General features: G+C 34.9%; 1 pseudogene; it reads right to left on the minus strand.

The window, feature by feature from the left end:
- Positions 1-435: 435 nt before the first annotated feature.
- LOC102589754 (crocetin glucosyltransferase, chloroplastic-like) lies at positions 436-1,832 on the minus strand (annotated as a pseudogene).
- Between the last annotated feature and the right edge of the window lie 6,325 nt (positions 1,833-8,157).

Genomic DNA, 8,157 nt, shown 5'->3' on the forward strand with positions numbered 1-8,157 from the left:
TTTATTTTTCTATTGATTTTATTTACTCTTTTTATTTTCTTTGTCTTTCCTTTTGATTTGATTTGAAATTTAATTACAAAAGTCTTATATATAAAATAGGTTAATTTCGAATATATATTAAAATGAGTAAATAAAATCAAATAAAACATAAAAAACCAAATTTAAGGACACTTTTTATTTATATTTTTTAACAAAATAAAAATAATTTTCTAAAAATAATTAAAAGTGAAAAGATAAGATATTAATGAAAGAAAAAATTAAAGTTTTAAGTGAGGAAGAAATTAAAATAATTATTTCAGAAACTAAGAAAATTATATCATTACGAATAATTTCAAACAAATTCACTATTTTTTCTGAAACGGAGAACAAGCTCTTAAAAAACTAATTGCTTACTAGCTAATTTATTAAAAGCATCTATTCACGAGTGATTTAGTACTAATTATGACCAAGTAAAAACTCATTAGAAAAAGCCTTGAGATTCACACCTGATGTACCATTTTCCTTCATAGCTTCCTTAGCTAAATCACTCCATTTCTTGACATTTCTTCTCAATTCTTCCCCTTCTGCGCCGCTTCCCATCGCGATCGTGATACATCTATTGAACTCATCTGTTTCCACGACACCACCTTCACTGGCATTAACTCTAACACCATTCTTCTAGATATCTTGAATGAGTTTTTCATTACAAACTTGATCGTTCCAGAGTGGACAAGCCACGATAGGTACCTCAGATGCTATGCTCTCCAAAGTTGAATTCCATCCACAGTGAGTCACAAAACAACCAATAGAAGGGTGTTTAAGAACTTCCACTTGTGAGCACCAACTCACTATCTTTCCCTGCTTTTCAAGTTCGTCTTTGCAATTCAACTTGTCCTCCATCTTATTTCCGTCTTGTCCTTCCCTAATCGCCCACATAAAGGGCCTCCCACATTTCAGCAATCTGTGACCAATCTCCTCCATCAATTGACTTGTATTACGGAGTAACTACCAAATGCTATGTAGATAACTGATCCCTTATCCTTTGAGTTCAACCAATCCATATAATTCTTCGAACTAATCTCAATCATATCAGCTTGAAAAGTATCATCATCAAGAAATATTGAAGGAATTGAAGGCCCAATTCCCACCATAGTCACATGCTTTAAAATTCTCAAAGCATCAAACTCTAAAGCATCAAAAGTGTTCACAAGAACTCTTGGATTTTCTTCACTATTCAACATTTCAATTTACCTTTTAATAGACTTAACTGCCCAGTTGGTACTTTCCACGTCATCAAACACAAAAGACGGGAAATCAATTGGAATAAGTGGTGGCAATCCTGGTAACTCTATTATTTTATCCTTAGCATTACAGTTTTTGAAATAATCGGAATAGTTTGTGAATCTATAATAGTAAACATCAAAAAGTGTGGCTGGTTGGATCCAAAATAATGTAGATGGGGCATTTATTTTTTTGGCCACTAAACCAACCTATTCCATGATAATTGTATATATGACATGTGAAAAATGGGTACCATTTTTTGCATTTGATTGGATCAAATTGAAAATGAATTTTAACCCGCGAGACTTTACAGAAGAATAGAACAAATGAAAGTCATCAACTGAGCTTAACTGGAATTTTCCATCATAGCCATCAGAGAAAGGAGCAAAGCTTAATCCTTCAATGTTTGGGAGTTTTTTTATTTTACTAAAAGTTGATAGGCTCATGGTTAAAGTGACTACAATGCCTAGATTGATTAATTATTTGGAAAATTGAAGACATGGATTAATTTAGCCTTGGCCTGGGAATAGTTCTATAAGAACATGACGCTTTTCATTCTTCAAATTTTTCATGTTTTGGGTTGTGAGAAGAGAAGTATTCATGAAGGAGAATTAGGGTTTTGGGAAGGAGAACTTTGGTTTTTGAACTGGCTTGGTTACAACTCATTAGGGTGACACATATTTATACTAGTAAATAGATGGTTCTAGATACAAAACAAATCTAGAAAATTCATTATATTTTTTAAATATTCATCTTAATTGTTAAGTTTTGATATTATATAAATATTTATTTAATAAAAAAGTATCAAAAAATATTTTACTAAAACTTTCTAGAAGCTCCAAGAAGTATTTGAATTTATTGTTATTCTAAAATTAAACTTTATTATTTAGCAAAAAATCAAACAGAAAATACATGAATACTTTTGAGTAAGTAACAAAAAAATATAAAGATAGCAAGCAGTATGTTTTATTATCAAATATAATGTGTGCCGACGATTTAGAGATACAAAAGCATGATATTTTTATTTTTCCAAGAATCATCATTATTATTCAGTGCAATACTCATGTTCTTCATGCCTCCAACCACCACATCTCTCCACATAAAATCTTACAACTTAACCTTATGACATTTCGTCCTAGACTATTATTTTCTTTTCTTCTTTACTATTCTATTCTACATACATACACTCTCTCATGTTCTTCCACTCTCTAATTGTTTGAGTTTGTTGTTTCGAATTGCAAGTTAGCTATACCATCAACATTTCTTGATTATTGAAGATTGAATTATTTTTGAGTTCATGGTTACGATTTATGCATATTGGGTTTTGGTTCAGGTATGAGGTTGCAGCGACCCTTTGGAAAGGATACTACCACTTAAACAAGAAATCTAATTAAATACTTGCGACATTTAAAAGAGGTTAACTCTGGCCATATTGATTTTAATCTAGTAGAGGGATTAGATGCATAATGACCTCGAAAAGTAATTTAAGCAAATAACCGACGAGCTTTTCATGTTTATATATTATCCTCACACTCAAGGATGAAATAACAAGATTATTATAAGCTTCTGAGTACCGAATTCAGCCTGCTCATGCTTCACACAAACATTGATAAACTAATAGTAAATTTAGGATATTACAAGACTTGGGTTTACACACCCCAAAAAGAACTAAACATATAGCCATATTTATATTACAAATCATGGTAACATGATCAAATTAGCCCTCAAAATCCCATGTAAATATACAACACATAGAATATGTACAAGTCCCAAGGTTTATACAAAATATAGATGCCTATATGCAAATGTGATCTTTCTTAAGACTCTCAAAACATCCATCTCCAATGGCTAGCTTCAAGCATCATCTCGAACAGTCCCTACGATAGAAACAACTATCGCTAAGCATATAGCCTAGTGGTGTAAAAACTGTAGGTTTGGAGCCCTCCAATTCAGCAAGTTATCATTCTCTAGTCAAGGGGAGCATAATTGAACATAATAAATAAATCAAGTAAACAATATATAAGAGTATCAAGTTTTATATTTAAAGATCCAAATGTCAAGAACACTCATAGCACAGTTTTCCAAGAGATTCAACAACAAGGCTCGCCCAATACATACATCATGTCGTCACACCAAGCACAAACAGGTATCAAGAAGGGTCAAAACCCAATAATCAAGAGAACCAAGAACCATATTAAAGATGAATTTCTAGTTCGTACTTAAAATGGACAACTTCCATTCTTAAGACGGACTAAAAATCCAGAGTCAAGATGGTAAATGATCTGAATCAAGAGGCATGCCAAGAGTGACAAAGTCACAGCCACAAGAAGGACAAGGTCCCAACAAGAGTTCCAAGTGATCAAACAATCCGTACAAGTGGGCGAGTTACACAAGCGTCTTTAATGTATTAAAGAATACCAATACGACAATGCAAAGTAACAAAAGGTAACCAAGGTACCAAAGTAAACTTTCAGATATACCAGCAGGTAAAAAGAGTACAAGTATAAGTTTATACAAAAACCTCAGTTCTTTAGCACAAAAACAGTCCAACACAACTTCACGAGTTCAAATCGTAGACCAACCAGCGTATCAAAGTCTTCAACTCGTACACGAGGATATACTAACCTTAAAAAAATGAATTCAATAACTTATTTACTTTATAGTAGCTTAATAATTATGGCATAACATAGGGTTATCATCACAAGTAAGCTTAGCCTGTACAAATACGACTATGCTCCCAAAACAGTGATTCTGGCCAGCCTAGTACCTCCTGTCGCAACTTAGATTTGAAAAGGAAAAAGGCAAAACTAGACTTTATAACCTTCATGAAAGATGTAGATACATCTCTTAGGGTTACAAACAAACAAGAATCACCGCAAAATATATTTTGTACAACAAGAAATATTCAAAATACTAACAGCTATCCATACAGGATTTGAAATTTCAAAATCTGGGCAAAACTCGTCGTATGTTGCGTCCCATATTTAGAATCCATAACAGATATATCAGAGTTTTACATAAACATATGAGTTGTAGGTATACAAATTAGCTTTCCAAATCATATTTATGCACTGTAAACTAAGTTCTAGAACAAGATATATGCACAAACGACCAAACACTACCCAGCTCAGAAAACAGATTTCGTCACTTACCCAAAAAGAAGTGTGTCTCGAATTCTAGCCAAAAGGGCCAAGTTTTTCTCTTGTGATTTTGAAGAACAATCTGTTTAGATATGTTTCTAAGGTTCTAAGACTTGAGGGAAATGAATTTACTAAGGAGGTGTGAAAATATATAGTCAAACAAGTGATGCGACATTTAAAAAGAGGTTTAACTATGGCCATATTGATTTTAAGCTAGTAGAGGGATTAGATGCATAATGACCTCTGAAAGTAATTTAAGCAAATAACCGACGAGCTTTTCATGTATATATATTATCCTCACACTCAAGGAGGAAATAACAAGAATATTACAAGCTTCTGAGTACCGAAATCAGCCTGCTCATGCTTCACACAAACATTCATAAAGTAATAGTAGATTTAGGATATTACAAGACTTGGGTTTACACACCTCAAAAAGAACAAAACATATAGCCATATTTATATTACAACTCATGGTGACATGATCAAATCAGCAGGGAAGACTAGGTTTGAATCACGAAGGGACAATCTTGGTAAACTTGATTACACACAACTTGATAACCCAAAGGACTTTCAACCAACACATCGTAATTAAGTCTAACAGATTTCACATTTTCAGGAAGAACAAGTGATGAACAAATATAGGAATGTGTAGAACCAGGATCAAATAATGTAAACACACATAAGCCAAATAAGTGAAATTTACTGACAACCACGTCTTGTCCATCTTGCTCATCCCTCTGCCTCATAGCATAAGCGTGTGCAGTAGTCCTTTTTCCACCAGCTTGATTAGCTCCACTTGTACATGCTGCTTGGGTGATTTTAGGTCTTGCACCTCTATTAGTTTGAGGAGGATTAATAGAAGGCTAATGAACTGAGCCTTCAGTTTTCAAGGAAGGAGCATTATTAGGATTAGGACAATCCTTCACTTTATGATCAAACCTCCCACAATTGAAACATGCACTAGAAGCTCTCCTGCAAGTACCATAATGATTCTTTCCACATTGTGGACAAGTAGGAGCGCGAGGCTTACCTTGGCCATAATTTGGAGTGCTAGCTGTAGAAAATTCTGATATGTTTTGCCTTTGTTGAGGTGGTCTGTTATCACTACCAGCCTTAGAATTATCAAACCTTCCCTTTTTGGATGGACCCCCAAAATCTGGTCTAGGCTTTCGGAATCTGTTTTCATTTCTACTAGCCTCTTCTTTATCAAGTCGTTCCCAAGTAAAAGCAGCAGACACTAACTTACAAAATTTCTCATGTTGCAGGATCGCCACATTCTTCCTAATGGAATCATTTAAACCGTCTTCAAACTTCCTGCACTTGTCTTTTTCCTCTTTAATTAATACCACCAACATAGCAAGAGAGCCTTAGAAACTTCTGTTTGTATTCAACAATAGACATTCCTCGTTGCCTTAGATTCAAAAACTCATTTTTCTTTGCATCACAATAAGCAGATGGGACATACTTCATATGAAATTCCTTAAGAAAATCATCCCAAGTAAGAACAGGAGGTTTTACCTTGGCATTCGGAACACTTACCCACCAATCGTAAGCATCCTTTTGTAATAGTGAATAGCATACTTAAATTTTGCAACATCTGAACACTCTAACTGCTCAAATACCCTCTCCATGAGATCAAGCCATTGTTCAACATCGGTGGGATCAACAGTGCCTTCAAACTCCACTCCACCCATTTTCCTCATTTTCTCAAAGTTAATCCCGTAGGGATCATGCATCGATTCAGCCATGTGGTGGAAGAATTCAGCCATTTGTTGAAAATGAGGATTCATGGTTTGAGTACAATGACTCAAATAAGGATGTGGACCAACTCTTACACCCTGATGGTTTCCCAATTCAGAACCACTAGTATGGGGAACACACTGATTCGAGATATGTTCTCCAATCCCTTCCAGTGCATGACGTTGGGAAACAGAGGCACCCGAACCTTCACGAGCAGCTTCTATAGGTCGGTCAAAAGAATTGGCCATGACTTAATTCCTTCAAAAGGAAAGATCACATTGCATTAGGGATATGTACATGATGCATATGCACTCTACATGCGATAAAAACATTATAAACCATGTAATTGACCAAATAATACAAATAGAACCTTTTTTCGAAAGTGAACAAGTATACAACTAATTCAAATCAAAATTCCTAGAACCACAAACCTAGGCTCTGATACCAACACTTTCAATTCATATGAAATTTTAATTAGAAAAATTACGTAAATACCCCCATACAATACCTTAAATTACGAGCACAATTTATTTTAAGCAAGGTTACAAATATCACAAAATATCAAGTTCCCAAAATAAGAGTAAACCATATTGTAGTAATTAAGAAATGATGCATCGACATGCAAGAGTTGGTCTAGTATTTTAGGGGTGTTACAACTCTCTCCCCCTTAAAGAAATTTTGTCTTGAAATTTACCTTACACTAGTCCCAGAACAAGTGCGGATACTGGGTCCTCATGTCTTCTTCTCTTTCCCAGGTAGCTTCCTTTCCAGAATGGTTCCTCCAAAGTACCTTTACTAAGGGGATTCTCTTGTTTCTAAGTTGCTTTATTTCTCGATCTTGAATTAGAATAGGTCCCTTCGTGATTCAAAACCTAGTCTTCCCTGCTGATTTGATTGAAATTCCCCTTCTAAGGATTTTGTATGTTATTATCGGAATGGATTGGGTTTATAAATATCATGTGGTGGTGGATTGTAGGTCTAAGCATGTGACTTTTAAAGATCCTACATTTTCACACATCATTGTACAAGGTGAAAGATCACTGACATCTAGTTTTATTTCTGCGGCCTTGGCAAGAAAGTTGATGCGTCAAGGTTGTGGGGCATACCTTGCTCACATAGTTGATACACAGTTGAAGAGTCCTTGTATCAAGGATATACTTGTTGTATGTGATTTTCCAGAAGTATTTCCAGAAAACCTTCCGGGATTGCCCCCGGAAAGAGAGGTTGAATTTCCAATCGAGCTTATTTTGGGATCTACTCCTATTTCGATCACCCCTTATAGAATGGCTCCAATAGAGTTAAGAGAATTGAAAGCTCAATTGCAAGAACTACTTGAGAAAGGTTTTATTCGACCTAGTGTTTCTCCTTGGGGAGCCCCTGTTTTATTCGTAAAGAAGAAATATGGCACTCTTAGGCTTTGTATTGACTATAGACAATTGAACAAAATAACAATCAAGAATAGATTTCCACTACCGAGGATCGCTGATTTGTTTGACCAACTGAAGGGTGCTAAAGTATTCTCAAACATTGATTTAAGGTCTAGATATCACCAACTGCGTGTTTGAGTGAAAGATATTCCTAAAACTGCTTTTAGAACTCGATATGGTCATTATGAATTTTTGGTGATGCCATTCGGATTGACAAATGCTCCTGCGGTATTCATGGATCTAATGAATCGAGTATTCAAGCCTTATCTTGATCAGTTTGTGGTTGTTTTTATACATGATATTTTAATATTTTCCAGAAGTAGTGAAGACCATGATAAACACTTCCGGATTATTTTGAAAATTTTGAAGGAGAAACAACTTTATGCTAAATTTTCCAAGTGTGAATTTTGGCTTGATGACGTAGCTTTTCTGGGACATTTTGTACCAACTGAAGGTGTGAAGGTGGATCCTAGTAAAATACAAGCAGTTGTTGAATGGACACCTCCCATAAGTCCGACTAAGGTAAGAAGTCTCTTGGGCTTAGCAGGATACTACAGAAGATTTGTGAAAGGCTTTTCCATTATCGCCTC

This window comes from Solanum tuberosum, unplaced genomic scaffold, assembly GCF_000226075.1.
Source record: "Solanum tuberosum cultivar DM 1-3 516 R44 unplaced genomic scaffold, SolTub_3.0 scf00507, whole genome shotgun sequence".
In the NCBI taxonomy this organism is placed as follows: Eukaryota; Viridiplantae; Streptophyta; class Magnoliopsida; order Solanales; family Solanaceae; genus Solanum; species Solanum tuberosum.